The 20,058-nt window shown below is 37.5% G+C and overlaps 1 long non-coding RNA gene across 1 annotated transcript; it reads right to left on the bottom strand.

Moving 5' to 3' along the window:
• Positions 1–5,996: 5,996 nt before the first annotated feature.
• Positions 5,997–19,832, bottom strand: LOC147509012 (uncharacterized). The gene is made up of 2 exons (XR_015218319.1): positions 19,726–19,832; positions 5,997–6,409 (listed from the first exon to the last, which is right to left on the bottom strand). It is a non-coding gene; the product is annotated as an uncharacterized LOC147509012 (long non-coding RNA).
• Positions 19,833–20,058: the final 226 nt, after the last annotated feature.

Below are 20,058 nucleotides of genomic sequence, written 5' to 3'. Positions count from 1 at the left end.
TTGCCGTCTCTCCCATCACCAAACTTCTTTCCTCCTTCTCCAAAACTCGTTCTCTTTCTCTCCACATCTTCAAAGCTTATCTCTCCTCCATTGTTTTGAAAGATTAATCGGTAAGAACTTCGTTCTCTTTCTCTCCACATCTTCAAAGCTTATCTCTCCTCCCATTGTTTTGAAAGATTAATCGGTAAGATTTGGTTTTATGAATTTGTATGAAGTCCGTGATGAGAGTATTTTTATAAGTTGGAATTACCGACTGAAATTTATGTTTATGATTATAATAAACTTGTCGCTTTTAGAGACCGGAATATCCGTGAAGTTTGCATAGGCAATGAACCTTTTAGGCGCAGTGATCTCTTCTGCCCCACCTCCAAGTTCATGGATTCATGGGAGTATTGTTGGAATAATTAGGAAGGGTATATTGTAGGATTTGAATTTAAAAATGCAATTTTAACTGACTAAAAGGAGCAACCATTCATCCTGCAGTTTCGCAGTTCTGACTTCGGTCATTGATGCATTCAAAAGTGAAACCTAGCCTGAAGGCTCTTATGTGTCATATTTTTAGTAGACCCAACTGTTTCCACCAAACGAAACTTGGCCGCAGGCTCTTATGCGACATTATTAGTAGACCCAGCTGTTTTCAATTTGTCAATAAATATTTGTTTTTATTTTTTGATTATTTTATTGTAGCAGTTTTCTGTTTATAATCCGAAGGCTCACCCGGTCTTAAAAGCTCATCACCTAATTATACAAAAAGAATTGAAAAGCCATTGAAGCTACAACAAAATCAAAAGCTTCGTTTTTTTGTTCCCTGCCCTAGTTGAAATCGTTTTTTTGTTCCCTGCCCTAGTTGAAATCGTTTTTTTTTTTGTTTTTCTCGTCTTGATTGATTGTTTTAGCTTTAAAGTGGGATTTTTGGTATTCTTTGCAGTGATTTGTGGAGCCGTAGAACCTGCTTTCGAATTGGGGTTCTCTACATGGGTAAGATATATTGCTTTGCTTTATATTTTAACATAATGCCAATGAAAACTTTTATTTTTTTGCCCAACTAGCATCGACCCTTTGATTGTCAATTGTGTTTGGTATGTACATGCGTTTGAAATTATCAAACACGCTTCTTTCCAATTTTGCCCCTTCATTTTTTTTTTCAGTATACTAGAAAGTAGAAACCTTTTCTTTGCAATGGAGAGTGAGAGCAGCTTCTTCATTACTACTTGTACTACCATTGTTGTTGTTGTTTTTTTCACAAGATGGTTTATTCTACCATGGAAACTCTTCTTCTTGGCAATCAAGTAGGAACTCTCTTGTTTCTCTTCTTATGATGGTATACCTTTCAATCTCTCTCTATGTTTTTTCTTGTTTAATTTTATGATTCATTGATTAAATTGTCAGATTGTGTTCATATGTGATTGTTATGTAAGTGTTGAATCTGTAATGTAGTTACTTTAACTCTTAAACAAAATTTTAGATTATATAATTTTTACTATGTTGATGAGATCTTGTTTTCAGTGAAAGAATGAGACTAGAATTTGGCTAACGTTGTGATGCTCGTATCAAATTTTTGGTTTTGTAGATTGTTCCAACTGTATTAGGATTTTATATAATGCATGTAAGTAACGATGTAAACCTGTCTAGTTTGTGCAAAGTTGATGAAGTTTAGTGATTTGAAAGCCAACAGTTAGTAACTTTTTCTTGTCTAGTTTATACCTGCGCAGACATATATAAAAAACCAAAACCAATCACGCCACCGGATGACCTAAAAGATCGCGTGGTTACGCCTTTAGGAACCGGAGAGGCATATGCATCTCTTTCCTTTAGATTGTTAGGTTTCTTTCAAAGGGTTTAAAATCCACTAAGGAACGCTATTACACTGCTTTTTGCTTTAAGCGCTCCTTCCCCTAATAAGGCCATTGAAAAGGGGGTAGTCGATTTGAGAAAATCGGTTGTTGAAACCTCGGATTGGTTCTCGATCGATAAAGTTGATGATTCCAACTATGCCGGTCCCTTTTGTCGTGGGACATACACTAAGACAGTCTTTTATCTATAAGAGCTGGTGCAATCCACTTCTTTGATAGGTGTCAAAGCCAATTTATTTAGAGATGTGCTTTCGCCGAAAGTGTTCATTAGCGGTTCGTGAAGGAGCCATGTTTTCGTAGTCTTGGTAGTTTGAAGATTCATTCTTAGCGTAGTCCGAAGCGAGCCTTACAAAACGAGCATAGATCGTCTGCGTATTTGGTAAAAGCAAGGATTACGGTAGGGGCGAATCAAGCAACTTTTATAGATGGATAGGATAGGAAAGAAGAACCACTGATAGCATTTTCAGCTGCTTCTTTCCATCGAAAGGGGTTGGACGGTACGGTTCTTCTTTCTGTTCTTATAGCCGTGGCAAGAGAGGTTGAATTCTTAAAGCCATGGAAAGGAGCTACAACGTGGAAGCCCCTTGCAAGCTACGCTAACGATTTAAGAAAAAAGAAACAAGAAATCTCCCGCCAAGCTCGTGATTCAATCCCTATCGAATTAGAGGAGATGCCAAGGCAAATGAATTAAAAAATGGGAAAGGAATGGCAAGAACTAAGGGAGGCAGTTAAAAGCCTTCTCTGAAGCGTAGTCGAGCCTCGCTGGCTCTCGTCTTCTTTTCCATTGTTGACATTTTCTACTTGACCTGTTTAGAAGGCGCTTTCCGATCTACGGTCCCTCAGAGCGAAGGGTTAGGCAGGTAGTACGGGCCCTCTGACTTCCAAATATATGTCTTTGTCGCGCGGCTCCCGCTGGCGTGAATGAAGGGAAGCTCGAAGAGCTTTCTCCGCCAGCGGCTTATGTAGTGGTCGGCCAACTAAAGCTCGCTCTTGCCGTGGAAGGACTGTAGCCTGTGGTGTGGTCCAGGAAGCAGCTAAGAGAGCTAGCAGACAATAAGCAGCGCAAAAAGCGTGTCGGGTTTCTGGATGTTCCCCATCCATAGAATAAAGAGACTTGATTGAAGCACCTTGGGCAATTGCCCTCGTCCCCGCTTGCATCCGTTTGATTGCTTGACTCACACCTCAAATCTCCTCTTCCAACGAAGTCTTCAATTCCAGCAGAACGTAATAGATTTTACCCCTTTGTATGGGATTCGTCGAGGACGACCTTTCTCGCAAAGGGATTTCCCAATCGGCAAGAAAGGCACTATCTTTGAGATGGAAGAATAAACTTTTACTCAAAATGTCTTCCATGATATCCGGCAATTACTCCCTATTTTGGGCTATCTCCGGTTCTGCGACCTCGGGCCCAAAGTCGCCAAGGTCCAACGAAGGGGAACTTCTATAACAAAGTGATGCCATTCGGTCGGGTTAAAGAACGCTGGTCGCCAAGCTTTCTATCGAAAAAGAGTCGCTCAAGAGGGATAAAAGCAGAGTAGTCCCCGGTCATCGGTTAGTAGTTGAATAATCCTCTTGCTTAGCTGAGTCGATTACTTAATGGACAATGATAGGCAGACCAAAGATTTCACATCACAGTCTAAAGCGTGCTTAGCGACCGCACATCGAATTAAATCCGCCCGGCTCGGATGAGTGGATACTTCATGTATCATAATTTTTCTTTATAACCGAGAGATAGGATACCTATGAATGAATGCAATTCTCTTTGGTCATCCGTCTCGCATTTAGGAAATGCTTTCGGGAAGGGGTGCCCTCACCCAAATGAAAAAGGCCCCGATCCTCGCCACCCATGCTTCGCAGTAGGCCTCCATGCTAAAATCTTTTAGTTTCAAAGCATAAGCCTTTACTCCACTTTTTTTTAGGAAAAAGAGCTTTCACTACTTTTCTAAACTTGACTTTCACTCTTCCCTGGCTTGGCGAAAAGAAAGAATGTTTCACTTTCTATACCACCAAAGATGCTTCGCCTTGTTGTTCGTTGCTATTTTTAACGCCAAAGGCAGCGAGACCACCACGAGCTTATGCTTGGCACGAGAAAAAAGCCCTTGCTTAGGAGATCCTCTCTTTCTTGTTGGTTGAGCCTGATCTACGACCACCCTCTCCTTACCGATGAAATGAATCCTTCAGACCTTGGACTCTGCGATTTTATTCTTTTGTTGGCTGCCTTTTTTTGTTGGCTGCCTGTACCGCACGGAGATGCACTTGAGATAGGGAAGTTTGTGTGTAGCCGGGATATACGACATCGATGGGGGTTTCACTGCTTAGAATAGATTTCCTTGAGTCTCTTCTCCACCAAAAAACAGATTTAGACGTAGGAGGCCCTGCGTTTGAGATCTCATTCACAACCTTTTGGCACAAAAGATGCGAATCAATAGGATCTGTCTCTCCTCCCGATTCGATTGGAGGTGTATTTGCTTCAAATGCGTATATCTCGTCCGGGCAGGAGCAGCAGATTCTGGTAAATGATACTCTAAGATGGGAAGTCAGGCTTATGGCCCACCTTTCCATCTCCGTCTTAGTAGAGTTCCAACGTATTTTTTTTCTTCACCTACTCATTAGTTAATACTGTGATTCAAATACTAAATACACGAAAAGAACAAGAAATACCGAGGTTTTCAAAAAAATTTTAAGTCCATGTGAAGTGGTGATGGGGAGAATGCAATGTATGTATGATGCCGGTTTTCATGTTCAGTTAGTCTGTCGAGTTTCGAGAGTGCATTGAGTAGATGAGCGAGCTAGAAATCGGGAACTTTACTAGGGTATCTAGCTTATGAAACCTCAAGAGTCAAGACTGCTCTTTTTATTTTTTCAATGAATCCTCAATACTTGTGCATAAACTTATGAAATTGATTTTTTTGGTTAAGCAATTTATACACTCTTTCATCGGGAAAGTGACTTCACCATTAGAATGGGATTCTCGCTTTGAAATTCAAAGATGATGAGATGATCATGACCATTTCATTTAACTTCAGTTTTCTCCCTCAAAGTACTGATCCCTGAACCCCAATTCCTTGTACCTTTGATCCCTTTCCTGATCCATAAAAGAAACTTGATGTCTGTAACTTCCAAAGAACTATAGTATTACCAAATACCAATCTATGAAGGTAAAATGTAACATGCAAGACTAAAGAATGTAACATGTAAGACAATTCTTACAGCGGGATCTTCAGACAGCCTTTCATGTACAATAAAATACACACAACCTTATCTCCTATCAACTAAACAAAAGCATTTCACCTCTTGAAGTTCTAGATGGGTCGAATGCTGTTGCTGTAAAGGTTTAGAGTGATATATCTCCTGCATTACCACCTAAGTAGGAATGGAATACAGCCACTAACTTTGACAGAGCATTGGAAACCTTTTGTATGAAATCAATTTAATCTTTAAAAATTTTCTAAACTTAGGAATTTACTTGATCTGAGTTTCAGTTAACAATTAAGAATAGAAGATCAATCTTCGAGAGATTCACGATGACACGGAAAGCATTTAACCTATAACAAGGGTTGGTCCAGAATTCTGAAATTAGTCATGCCTTGGTTAAATAAAGGAAATCAAGTATATAAAGATCACAGGAATAGTAGCACATAACTAAAATCTTATCTTATGAACTTTTGGGACTATGCAATATGAGTTTGCAGGTGTGCATACAAGTGTTTATACTCCTAAAACATGGTAGTTTTTGTCTTTTTTTATTTTGGCTAATTTTCTTGATTCCTCGATCTTTGCATCTTAATGTAATAGAGTGACGGTAATGTAATAGAGTGTGTTTGAAAACTTGGTTCAGGTCCTCAACTTAAGCACTTGCAACAAGGAAAATAGGTTGAAGTCAGAAACTTCTTTCAGTAGCCTTTTCATGTTCTCTAGCTTGTATATTTTTAGATTAAAATTGAATTTTTGTTTGCTGTAATGCAACTTTAGTAGTTTTGAACAATTGATAGCTATATTTTAGAATTGAGCTTTTGAACAATTGATAGCTATATTTAAGAAAGGTCTCGAGTTTTTTTTTGTAGTTGTAGATTAACTAAAGGCAAGGTCTGATATATTTCTCTAGTACACTACTAGAAAAAAGTCAATAGATAGCACTCAAAAAACGCTATGAAATCAATTCAATAGCATTTATGCAAACGCTATGAATCAACATGCTATCCTTTGTATAATAGCATTTGTGAATAAAACGCTATAAAATCAACAAAAACATTTAGTCATTAAATGGTACTAAGTTCCTAAAAAGTTGAGGATATTGCATCCATAGAAAGAATTGGTTTTTCTGTTCCTTTACAGCTTCTTTGACATCCTCTTTAGGAATTAGCTTCTTTGACATCCTCTTTAGGAATTGGTTTTTCTTTGACATCCTCTTTAGGATTGGTTGAATTCTATCATAAGGCTTTCTAGTCAGTGTTTCCCTTTTCAGAGCAGCTACATATTTATCATTTGTGTCCTCTTTCCTCTGCTTTTCGCCAAGGTATTCTCGCTAGCCTCTCTCGATTAACTTGCCCCATCATCTAATTCACAAGCCAATAAAACAAGTGAGGCTTCAATAATATAAGCTGATAAAAATTGAAGGGGGTCAAAATATTGAAAGCAAGCCTAAGGAAAACAAAACCCAAGTTATATTCCAAAAATGTGTCTTCAAAGATAGGTGTCTTTGTACAGGGCCAAATAAATGTAATTTCTGATATGAATTGTTCAACTTAATGCACACCTATATAAATGAAACCACAACAAATAAAAACTCGATCTTTGCGGTGATATTATATGACTAGCACCATCATGGATGGGTTGAGCCTCTGAATTGCAATGCAAGCGTAGAAGCTCACTTCGCTTGATATTATGAAACTTCATGGTTCTTTTCCTTTTTCTTAACCAAGTAAGATGAGATTGGGCGGACTCCTTACCCGCTATGTTAGATACACCATCTACTTTAAACATTCCAAAAGCTTTTTAGCTTCTAAAATTAACGGAAGAAGAAAACATTACATCACATAGACCTTTTAAGGAAGCTTATCTTTGGTCTCTCTAAAAATGGTTTATATGATACTCATCTACACATCCGAAGACCCCGAAATCCCATAAGTTAAGTTAAAGCGTTAAAAAACCTCTTATATCTTCAAAATGAAATGTTGATATTGATGAAAGGTTTACCCTTGAGCCCAAACATTCATTAAGTGAACAGTTACATATTAGAGGCTTCCATCATCAAAATCAATATTCCTATTTATTCACACAGTTAAGAGGGTTTCATGTCTAGCTCCTTTCTAATTTCTAATGCAATGGAATTCATCTCTAATTGGTCTACAATACAGTAATCGAATTTACATGCCACTTACAAGTTAACAATAAAACAATTTAAATCAAACTAATACCATAGACCTATAAAGAAAAATGGTTGGGTATATTTTATTGGTGTAAAGGGTGAAATTAGATAGGAAGTGACTTTTCCTAGCAGCCAGAAAGGCCAAAGAGACTCGTCAATCGCAAATCAAATTCTAGGGGAGTACAAAACACTGTCTATACTGATCACTAGAATCAAGTCTTATAAACTCAAATTGAATAATCAGGAAAAAAAATGATCGTTCTAAATACCTGCCACAACATCCATGAACGTAAACAAGAAAAGAAACTCAACATCCTAAGGAATCGCAGAGTATACATACTTGTTAGAAAATAGTCAGCAAACCACTTATAATCAACATACGTCATGAAGAATATAACTCTGATAACCCCAACAAAAATTAAAAGGAATGAATCAAACGAGCCAATCTAAACTTATGAAAATGTATACATACTATATCGGTTATTCAACCTCAGTATTCCATGTACTTGTGATAATGCGAAGTCCGAAATGCACAAGAACGTAGAATTTGGCAAGCTTACAAAGTTTTCTCAAGACAATATCTATTCCATCTCTTACAGTCTATTAACTCTTAAGAGCACTAGCAGTTGAGTTGTTACATAAACTTCATTGGAAGTTAGCTATGATTGGAAAAAGGCTTAATAATCACATGATGCAGCAATCACCGTCCTAAACAAAAAAGACATCACATAACACCATTGAATCACATTCTCAAAAATAAAACATAATTTGCGAATCAGCCATAGTTTAGACTGTTGCAACGCATTCGGAAATGTATCTTAGGAACACTGCTTGTTCCTAATTTAGTACTGTCGAGTCTTGTAAATTGCATTGAGATTGATTGACTCACTAATTCTTGCTGCTAATGCTATTGTGTCGTCTTCATCTGTTGCATCTGTACCGGTGGTGGCTGTCGTACCACCGTATCATTATTTCTCTCCTCATTATTATTATTAATCTTTTCTAACCAAGTTTAACCCTAATAAATAAATTTAAGAAATAACTATCACATCCTAAGAACTTAATTTCATAAAGTGGACTGTAAATGCATTGAAACTTTAGCAAATTTTGAAGCACAAAAAGTATAATATTCACGGTGAAATTGTTGGTCTTTACAAGGGAAAGCCACCGAATCCAAATTGAAGAATTCTACTCAAGGTTCAAACAATGAAAATTTTCATGGCCATTAAAGCTTTTTGAACATTCGAGGCTGGTGGAGGCTTGTGGTAGCCTTTCTTTAGCGATATTACAAAAAACTAAGTTTCTAAACTTAAGAGAAAACTTATAATTAGTTGCATGATGTTTTGTCTCTTGAGACTTATTTGGATTGGTAGAATTTGGTTTTTTATTTGTTTTGCAGGCTTAATGAGCACTATATACAAGCCTTTATGATATTATATACGTTATATGGATTGAATGTTTGTTTCTTTTGTTTAGAGGAGTTTGTTTTACCTTGCCTAGATATGGTTTTATACTTGGATTAGTATGTTGTTTCAGTTTCATTGTATCGGTTAAAAAATGAACTAGTGCTTGGACCGTATAGTTTTTGTCTCACTACAAGAATATATAGGTCTTGCTTATTCATAACAGACTCGCTCCTCATGATTTTGCATTGCTATTATTTTTCTTTTGCGAAAAATGCACACTAGCTGATCACACACTGATTATAGGGTGTAAAACAGCAGGACTATGTAAAAAGTATTCAATATCAATGTCATTCTGAGCATCTCTGTCCATTGAGCATTAGTTGAACAGTTCAATAAACCAAATTTAGTAAATAAAAGACATTCAATAAGACCAAAAAACATAAACCTACTAATTAACGTACCAAATCTTAGGGTCATAAGTCGTAACTTGTCTAGTAGAACGGGGAGTACAACTAGTAAAGACAATGTAATACAACCTTGAAAGTTTATTAGTTGTTGGTAGCTAATTAAAGGTAACAACGTCTATAGGTTTTTCTCTGTGGACGCCACTTTCTCCCTGTACAACATTGACAAAAGTGTTGTTATTTCTAACCACAAAATATCTCATTTACTAATGCAACATCATACTTAATTATACCAATAACAAAATTTTAACAATGAGATCCTTTAAAATATTTAGCATAGATAATTCGATTTTATCGAAAAATATTAATATATTAAGTTATTAACATACAATGACTACATTAGACAATTATAGTGATAAAAAGAATAAATCGAAGTAAACTTTTTGTAACCAATTTAATTTGAAAAAAAAAGTAACAACTATGCTCTTTCTCAGAGATAAAGTACCTAAACTATGCAGAAGATTAGGGGTAAAGTTGAAAAGTTAAAAGTGAGATGTCTTATATTGCAGTTTGTCTTTTCTTGAAGTGAATCTCAAAAGTACCTTTCATTAAGTGACTTTCACTTTAAGTTTAAGGGTTTGAAAGTTTATTAGTTGTTATATAAGTGAAAGTTTAAGTTCTCAAAAAAAAATCTGATAAGTTGGTGTGGCATGTGTACTATTTTCGTTTGTGATGTCAAAACTGATTGTACAATTATTATCTTGTAGTAGGAAACACGGAAATGGATAAGAGTTAGATACAATTGCCAAATAGGTTTTGGCCAGCGTATAAAAAAGGAATTCGGGATTTTATTGATATTGCTTTCGTGGTCATGTAGGCAGTCTTGGGGCGGGACTAGGTGTCCATGCAAAGAGTGCAAAAATAGGAATTACAAGCACATCAATGAGGTAAATGATGATCTAGAGAGGTTAGGCATGGACAAGAAGTACACTCGTTGGGTGTTTCATGGAGAAGAATATGAGGAATTAAGTGATGATGATGATGACGACGATGATGATGGCAATGGTGTTCAAATGGTAAATTTTGATGGGTTAGATGACATGATTGAAGATTTACAAGCTTCAACACATGTTGATAATTTGGAGCCTCACGTGGAACATGGGGAATCCGGAGATGATGATGCATTGAATGCAACAGAAGGTGAAGGTGGCTTTAACAACAATGGAGGAAATGTAGATCCATATGATGACCTTTTGAGGGAAGCACGCCAACCTTTGTATCTAGGTTGTAAGATTTCTAAGTTAGATTATCTTGTGAAATTGCTTCACTTAAAGATAATCAATCATTTGGAAGTAACAAATCGTTTACTATGATTCTCCAGTTGATTAAAATTGGATTGCCTGAAGGTGAGACACTGCCAAAGTCTCATTACGAGGCGAAGACATTAATGCGTAACTTGGGACTTGGTTATATCTCAATACATGCATGCAAGAATGATTGCATGTTGTTTTGGAAAGAAAATGACAGTTTCAAAATTGTCTCGAATGTGGGGAGCCAAGGTATAAAGTTTGTGAAGGCAAGACTAAAAAATACCACAAAAAGTGTTATAAGTTACTTTCCACTTAAACCAAGGCTCAAGAGGTTGTTTATGTCGAGGGTTACTGCTGCTGCAGATATGAGATGGCACAAAGAAAAACATGATCGGGGAGGAGAATGTACTTTCGAGGCACCCAATGATTCTCAAGCTTGGGGCGATTTTGATAAGGAACATGAGTGGTTTGCCAATGATCCTCGCAATGTTAAACTTGGGTCTTGCAACCGATGGATTTAACCCATTTGGCAATATGAGTAGCCAATACAGTATGTGGCCTGTAATGGTGATACCATATAATTTACCACCGTGGAAGTGTATGAAAGAACCGTTCACCTTCATGACGTTACTTATTCCAGGACCTTCATCACCTGGGAATGATATCGATGTTTATTTGCGACCTTTGATTGATGAACTTAAAGAGTTGTGGAAAGATGGGGTAGAGACTTATGATGCGATGGCAAAGAAAACATTTCGGTTGCATGCTGCAGTGTTATGGACTATAAATGATTTTCCCGCATACGGTAATTTATCTGGTTGGAGTACCAAGGGCAAACTAGCTTGCCCTAATTGTAACAAGGATACAGTTTCCATGTATTTGAAGAATGGACGAAAGTTATGTTATATGGCAAATCGTTAAACTTTCTACCGTTAAGGCATGCTTGGAGAACTCGTGGCAAACAATTATTTGATGGAAATAGGGAGAGCAGGTTGCCACCTAAAGAGTTGTCTAGGGATGAATTGTTATCACAAGTGAACTATGTAGAACCCTTTCAGAAATTTGGAAAGCCTAAAAAAAAAAGAAAGCGTACCGAGATGGAGTTGAACTGGACAAAGAAGAGCATATTTTTGAGTTACCGTGTGGGACACTCTTAAGCTGCGACACAACCTTGATGTTATGCATGTTGAGAAGAACATTTGTGACAATGTTGTGGGGACATTGCTTGACCTAGATAGCAAAACAAAAGATTCAGTAAAAGCTCGATTAGATTTGGCCGCATTGGGTATAAGAAAAAGAGTTGCATTTAATCCCAAGAGGTGATAAGTTTGTAATACCCCCGGCATGTTACACATTGTCATCTTCAGAGAAAAAATCTTTTTGCGAGTGGCTGAAGTCGGTGAAGTTTCCTGATGGCTATGCGTCTAACATTTCTCGATGTGCAAATGCTAAAGATGGTAAGATAACAGGAATGAAAAGTCATGACTGTCATGTGCTCTTGCAACAACTTCTCCCGATTGCAATACGTGGTTTCTTGTCGAAGGATGTAGCCATTGCATTGGTTGAGTTGGGCCTGTTCTTCAAAGAGTTATGTTGCAAGACGCTAAAATTGGAAGTGCTTGAGAAGATGGAAAAAGACATTGCAGTTATACTTTGTAAGCTCGAGCAAATATTTCCTCCTACATTTTTCGATGTAATGGTTCATTTGGCTGTCCACTTGCCGCGTGAGGCGATACTTGGAGGACCCGGTCGCGATAGGTGGATGTATCCTATTGAAAGGTAAGGCATATGACTTACAATTCATTTAATGTGAAATTAACATTTTAAAGTTAAAAGTTTTATTATACATTAATCATACATGTGTGATTTGTAAACAGGTATCTACACACGCTAAAACAATACGTTCGAAATAAGGCTCGCCCCGAAGGTTCAATTCTTTGAAGCATATGTTGACAATGAATGTCTCACGTTTTGCTCCATGTATCTTCAAGGAATTGAAACTTCGGTTCAATCGTGAAGAAAGAAATTATGATGGTGGTAATGAGAATCAAAAGACGAGGATTTGATGTTTTCACCTGAAATGTTCGACCATTTGGAGCTTATACAAATATCATTCTCGAACCAAAGGATCGAGACAAGGCTCATTACTATGTGTTGAATAATACAGAGGAGTTATCAACTTATTTAGAGTAAGTTCTACTGCATTTAACTTATCAATTATGTTTTATACATTTTAAGCCACTTTAAGTTGTTAAGTTTATGTGTTTGATATGCATGTAGTCAACACATGACAGAGCTTCAAATGGAAAGCTCACGCAACTTGCCTGAGAGACAAGAAATGTTGTTTCCTAGTTGGTTTGAAAAACGTGTAAGTGTTTGTATTGTTTATTTTAATGTTATTGTTATGAACCGGAATAATATGCTAATTATGCTTTTCTTGATTTGGTGTACATTTTTATGAATAGATGCAAATATTATTACGAATGAGAACTCTCCTGAAGCTACCGATGAATTGTATTCATTGGCATGTGGACCTGATACACGTGTGAAACGTTATAGTGGTTGCATTGTTAATGGGATTAGGTTTCACACCAAAGATCGAGAGAAAAATCTTCGAACCCAAAATAGTGGTGTTTCTTGTAAAAAGGAGAACACCAAGGAAAAGAGATCGACTTTTACGGTATTTTGACCGATGTTTTTGAAGTCGGTTATCTATTCGGGAAGAGAGTTTATCTTTTCAGATGTGATTGGTATGATGTTGGTAATAGAAGGACGGGGGACACAAACGGATGGTTTTTCACTAGTATTAATACCTCTAAGGCGTGGTATAAAGATGACCCGTTTGTCTTAGCCACACAAGCATGTCAAGTTTTTACGTCGATGATGCCAAATTGGGTAGTAGTTGGCAAGTTGTGCAAAAGACAAAGCCTAGAAATGTGTTTGATGTTCCGAGAGGGAAGAAGAGATTGAAGCGGGGAGGCAGCGATGAGGCATATCAACGGGAGGAGCATACAGAGGGATGGATTTGGATAATGTCCAATATGATGAAACACATGAAGCTAGTAGCGGCGAATCCAAAATGAACCTATAACACCCATACAACTAAATAGAGATGATATGGACCCAAATGAAGTTGATGCCAGGTGAGGTCGTGGATCTGCTATGGAAAGTTGCCTTCATGACAATACCATTGTTGATGAGGAAACCCGATGAAGAGGATGATGATACATTAATGGATTATTGTTCGGAGGAAGAAGGCATCATATCGAAAGATGATGACACGGACGTAGATTGAATATTTTTTAGTAACTTCATTATCCATTTTGTTATTGAATGGAGAGCTTTATCTTAGATTTTATCTTGTTTTTCCATTGAGTAGAATTACTATATCAAACCTGATTTTTCTAGCATGTGTTTCATTTTTGGATATGTTGCATACTATATTAAACCTGATTTTTATCATTCATAAATTCTTTCTTTCATATTCATGCTATATCTGTTTCTATAGTTATGGTACCTGGTCTAAATCGACCCTCGAGGGCACAATCTATTTCACAACCTCAGTCTGTGGTTAACGAGGTGAATGGTTCGGTGTCGGTAAGATTATAATTAATGGTTTTGTGTAATTAGTTGGTTAGTTCAAATAAAATGTCGTGGAAGCTCATACTTTTTTATTTAACAGCTCCATTTAAGAAGAAAAAGAGGCAAGGTTGTGAATCGAAAAGTCATAGACTACAAAGGCGTTCTTGGGTCGAAACCGAGGATAGAAATTCAACCGGGTAATACTAGACCTGTGGGGAAGTGGAGTGCTCAATTTGTCGGGGAGATTGGCCTAGTTAAGCGCCGACACGTTCCTCTTACTCGCCATGATTGGAGTAAAGTGGGAGAGGAAGTGAGAAAACCATTACGTGACCGTATTCTGGTAATGGAGTTTTATGTTTTAGCTATATGATATACCATAATTATTTTATGTAACTTTAAACTACATTTCTTGTTAGGAAAAATTGGATGTGGATATGCACCTTCCACATGTGAAGTCTGTGTGGGCCTTAATATTAGGGGCACGTTTAAGAGGATTTAGGTGTAATCTTCACAAGCATTATAGGAGTTTCAGAAATGATGGAGTCGCACGATCACACCCTTATAGTGGCTTGGCACAAGAAAAATGGAATGCATGTTGTGATTGGTTTAGAAGAGAAGATTTCAAGGTAATATACTTTATTGTGCTAATTATAGAAAACTGCTATGTATTGAATTATACTTAAGGGTTGTGTTGACTTCTTAAAGAAAAACTACATACTCGTTGTAATTTTATGTTTTAGCTTGGTATGTCTTTCTATTTGGATGATGTAGGGAGTACTTAATTTATTGGATTTTGAATGAGTTCAATTTAATGTTTTTGTTGGCATTGTTTTTGATATTGTATTCATTTTATTGCAGAAAATTAGCGAGCAAAATTCAAATAATCGGCAAAAAAAGCTTCGAAACAAACCATTGTGGTGGTTCAAAGTCATTCCTAGGATACTTGGAGGAATCTGTAACTTTCTTTATTTACATACATTGGGTTGCTTTTTGCAGTTTGATATTATTTGAAGTAAATTATAAAGGGATATGTTTTCAAATCTTTATAAGCGTGACTCGAGACTTCGGGAACCTATTGGAAAGATCGAATTCTATCGTCGAACCCACTTTTAGCGAGTAGTAAGGGATGGACTAGTCTCATTCTTTGAACAAAACTATGTAAGTAAATTTATTTGTACCTAGCTTTACCATGGTGTACTTATAGTTCGATATATTTATGGCCAATTTAAACTTATAGGACCCGAATCGACAACTTAAAGCCGAAGTCACGAGTAGAAGGCGCCGAGCCAAAGACCGAGGATGAAATATTTATTATAGTATTGGGTGTAAGGTCGGATACTCCCATGGCCTTGGGCATGGGGTCCCGCCAAAGTCATCTAGAAGGCTGGCATCCCTTCATTTAGAGGAGGAAGTGCAAAGGAGGAGGGAGGGGCGAGGAGGAAGTGCAAAGGAGGAGGGCTGAGGAAGCTGAAAAGCTTAACGAGGAGCTCACTGCTGAAATGATATCTCAAAGAAGTAAAATAGAGGAGATGGCGGTTCGTCAAGCTAGGTTTGAGGCTTGGATGTTGCAAGTCAATGCTGGTTCTTCATGGTACGTATGAACTGTTTGTATTAAATTGATTGGTTGCATGCCTGATAGAGTAACTCCTTTTGAGATGTTTTGTGTTAGTTGTCACAACTTTGGTAAGTTATTACAGTTTCAAGTGCCTGGGTTATATTGTTGGATTTGCTGGTTACATGATTGCTTTGTTTCTATGAGTATTTCCAGACCCAAATAATGTCCTTTATAGATTTATGGGGAAGAGGGGAAGTTGGACATATCTTGAGTGTGATTTATACTTGTCTGCGAGAACTATATGTGTATCCTTTTTCCTCGAACTTTTCTCAGATTACCTCATAATCTGTCTTCTATTCACCAGAAATAACTTAGATTAATCATTTTATTGTTTACTTAGATTATCACCATCCTGCCTAAAAATGAAAAGAAACCACTACCAACAGACAGAACAAACAGCAGGGCGTTTAGGTAAATCAACTGAAAAAGAGACTCTTTATGACACCTAGCATAGTCAATTAAAGGATCCGCTTCACCCGTATCTCTTCTCTCTCAAAAGCCTCTCCCCGATAGTGCCTTTGCAGCCCTATGACACGAGGGGTTACGGTTCAACTCCCCATCTTCCTTCTCTCGACTAGCTTAGCCCAAATTTGGAATATTTATTTAAATCTAAGTCAAGTGTTCAGTTGTCATGTTTTATTGTTGGAGAATCGGGGGTAGGGTAGGACCTATTGTATAGGTATGTAGCATGTAATATCTGAGTTTCAAAGTGTTTTTACTTCAATCGTATAATAGCTATTTGGGATATATTTCCAAGGTCTTTTGTAGCGAGGAAAGGCATCTCATTAAAAGCGAGATATATTCATTACAAAGCGAAATATTCTTTACTCACCAAGACATTTGTTTTGTATTTTTAATGTAGAATTTTAGATTGGTAATTAAAAGTTGCATTTCAAGTCACATTTAATAGCATCAACGCATAAGGTTCTATTTGTGATTTTTCCTCTTTCCTATTTAAGTCAAAATTTGGCATAAAGGATTTGTGTAGGTGAATGAAGTACAATCAACTTTTTCTCGTACAGTTAAATGTCGTTAATGAGGGGCAACACTGATGTTTAACCTTCAACATCTACGGGCAGGCTGATTACGTATGTGAGGATCAATTTCAGGAGGAGGTGGAAGATGTTAGACTATGGTATGAGGATCTAGTGCATTGGTGAATATGATAATTTACAGCAGTACAAATGGGAAAGAAGTGGCAATTTGGAAGTTGATAGAGATATGGGAGGCTCTGTTAATGTCTAAATTGTAATAACACTGTGGATATGTTGATGGGACATGGCCCTTTTATTTGGTTTGCGGATCAAATAATCCATTCTTGAAATCGTATTGATAGATTTATCGTTTCTCGGATGGAGGAATTGTGAGGGAGGGTGGGGTGTGTGTGTTGGACTTTTTTTTTTTTTTGAGTGGATTGTCATGACAATGCTTGGATTGTTTTATGGAAAGAAGTACACGGTTTAAAAGAAAAAATCTATGTATGGATATTTGTTTTGGCCTCTTGGAGATCAAGATGGATGAAACTACCCATTTTGACCGAAGGAAGAAGATGAATAGATTATCCAAAGGATGGTGGCAAAGAGAAATCCATCACTAAACTCCATGTTTGTTTTTCTTTGGTCTCGATTTGAGTAGAGGGATGAAGAGTAGTATATGCTTTCTCAGTCTCTTTTTCTTGTTAGGCTTGTACTAATGGGACCCCAGTTTGACCACATAAAAATATTTCCCATGCATTGATTACTTGCATTTTGCTTCAATCTTCTTTTAATTTGGATAATTATACTTACTAATGTCTCTTTTCTTTTCCAATTTGTTGTTTGTATCAGTTTGCGGATTGTTAGCGGTATATTGATAAAGAAAACTTGGGTGGATGTTGTTCGAATCGGCAGATTATGGGAATTTGGCCAAAATCTTATTTTTTGAAGAACTAATATTATTTAGTTGATGGCTTTGAAGATTTTGTAATTCAAGATATTGGAAGAGACTAATTGTATGGATGCTCAAATAATGATTTTGGATGATCTTAATTAATAAAATATATTTTGCTATAATTTATTGTGAATGAATACATCGATCGGTGTTTTAGTTTAATCATAAATTGTATTGGCGAGGTTTATATAAATTGAAATGATTCAAAATAATCGTAATACCTATTATATATATGAGTAAACCCATTTGCAATGCCGAGCTCATTGTAAAAGAATTAGGGTCTTTGCAAATGTGTTTAAACAATTACCAACACATACATTTGGTGCGGCTAAAACCACTAGCGGGGTAGCTAAAACACACACTTTTGGCAACGCCCTTGGCGCAGACTAATGGTTTAAACCTTTTAAGACAAAGACCTAGGGGCAGCTAAAAACACACTTTTTAGCAACGCCTTTGGCGCAAAATGACTAATGGTTTAAACCTTTTGTGACAAAGACACAGTAGCTAATGCTTTGCTTCTTTTGTGGCCTTGAGGGTGCAACTAAAAGTAACCCTTTTGCAACGCTAGCGGTCGCGACTAAAAGAACATTTTGCAACGCCAATCGGCGCAAATAGTTTAAATATTTTAAAAATCATTTTAGTTTGGCAAAATACTTTAGCAACGCTAATAAAGTAATAGCAAATGGGACAAGGCGTTGCAATAACCTTCAAGCTTTTGCGGCGCCAATTGTTCGTCTTCATTTAGCTTTTGTGACCCAATTTTTTGCGGCCTTTGTGGCGCCCACATTGGCATTGCCATTGCCATTGATCATTGGCGGTAGCTTTTAGGTACTTGTAGCGACACCAGATGGCGTTGCAATTGAGCCTTTCTGTTGTAGTGTATAGAGGTCTTAGCCTAAAGTCAAGTATGCTAATAACCCTAGACCTATCTTAATAACCCAAATCATAATCCGAGTTAAAAGGTCAAATTGGGTCAACTGGTCAAAGTCAACCCTTGTCAAAGTCAACCCTGGTCAAAGTCAAAGTCAACACGTCATGGTCGAAGTCAAACTGTCGTTGTCAAAGTCAACAGGTTCGAGGTCATAGCCATGGTTCATGGGCTAAAAAAAATGTAAATCGTGGGCTCGTGGACTAAGGTAAAGAGGTTGCGGTTCCTAACCGCCAAGCCCAAAACTTAGAACCCGAAAGTCTAAAAGTTGGAAGACCCAAATAGATCCATTTTAAGTCCTATGGACTGGCCCCAAACAATATTAGCAATGGCCCAAAAACTTTAGACTGAACTAGTCCACAATTTCAAATGAAACGGGCCCATAGACTAATATTAGAACTGGTCCCAAAACTTAATTAAATTGGGCCCAAACAAAACAACCAAAATCGGGCCCAAAAACTTTAAAATAGAATCGGGCCTAACATAACATATAAAGTTTTGGCCCAACCAAACAACCAAGGCCCAAAGAACCAAGCCCAACCGAAATGGTTACTGTTCATCTTCCTCACTGTTCTCCTCCACCACCAAAAACCGACCACCACAACCTCCACACACCACCCTACACAAACCCACCGATTTTTCTCCTTAAGAAAACCCCTACAACTTTAACAAAACCGAAACCCCAACTCCTTAAATCCAATCTTTCCCCAAAACTAGATCTACAAATTTTCGGCTGCCATTAATGAGTTTTGGGAGCTTCCAACAGCCCCCATCCATCCCTACTACCACCCAACATCATCAAACCACCCACAACAATATCCACACAATACAAACAATGAAAAAATCACAAATAAAAAACCATCAGTAACACAGTAATGGCGTTCGGCGCCATTAAAGCCTCCCTCGAAGCTTCACTGCCCCCCACTCGACCCTCATCAGTCCAACAGCACACGATACAACCAAGTCACAACACAAAACGAGTTCCACCCGCCACCGATGCGGTTTCACAACCACCATCGATGACGGTTTTAAAACAAAATCGGGCGTTTCCTCGCTGACGCCATTAAGCCACCACTAAACTGTTTCGAGCGTGTGAATGAGCTACAACAGTTCAAAACAACAACTATAATAAAAGGCAGTACAGTTCATGGAGCTCGCGCCTCCATTAACAGAGCTCCGAAGCTTGAACCGTTCCAACAGTTTTAATGAAGGGCATCAACAGTTCAACAGTATAACAGTTCGACAGTTTAACCAACATATAAAAACAGAAACCTATACACCGATATACAAAAACTATAACTTTTGGTGAGATAGCAAAATAGCTACTCACCTTATCTAACAGCTCGATGAATTTTCCTAGCCCGAATCGTCGTGCTCCACCTCTCCAGGAAACCAGCTTCTTTCTCTGCCTCCATTTTTTTATATTTTATTATCTTCTAAACCCTATTCTCTGAAACAATGTGTTTATATCTTTGGGTCCCAAACCCAAGCCCAACAACCCGACTTCGGGCCCAAAACCAAGCCCACGTATCCCGAGTCCAATCCGACGAATTTTTAAAATAAACAATTAATTTAATTAATTAAATAGAAAAATACGTATAAAAAAACACGGGGTGTTATAGTAAATATACTCTAAACCCTACCTTCTTCTTGTGCCTCCATC

Source organism: Coptis chinensis, chromosome 3, assembly GCF_015680905.1.
Source record: "Coptis chinensis isolate HL-2020 chromosome 3, ASM1568090v1, whole genome shotgun sequence".
NCBI classification, from domain to species: domain Eukaryota; kingdom Viridiplantae; phylum Streptophyta; class Magnoliopsida; order Ranunculales; family Ranunculaceae; genus Coptis; species Coptis chinensis.
This window is presented reverse-complemented; position numbering and strand designations above follow the sequence as displayed.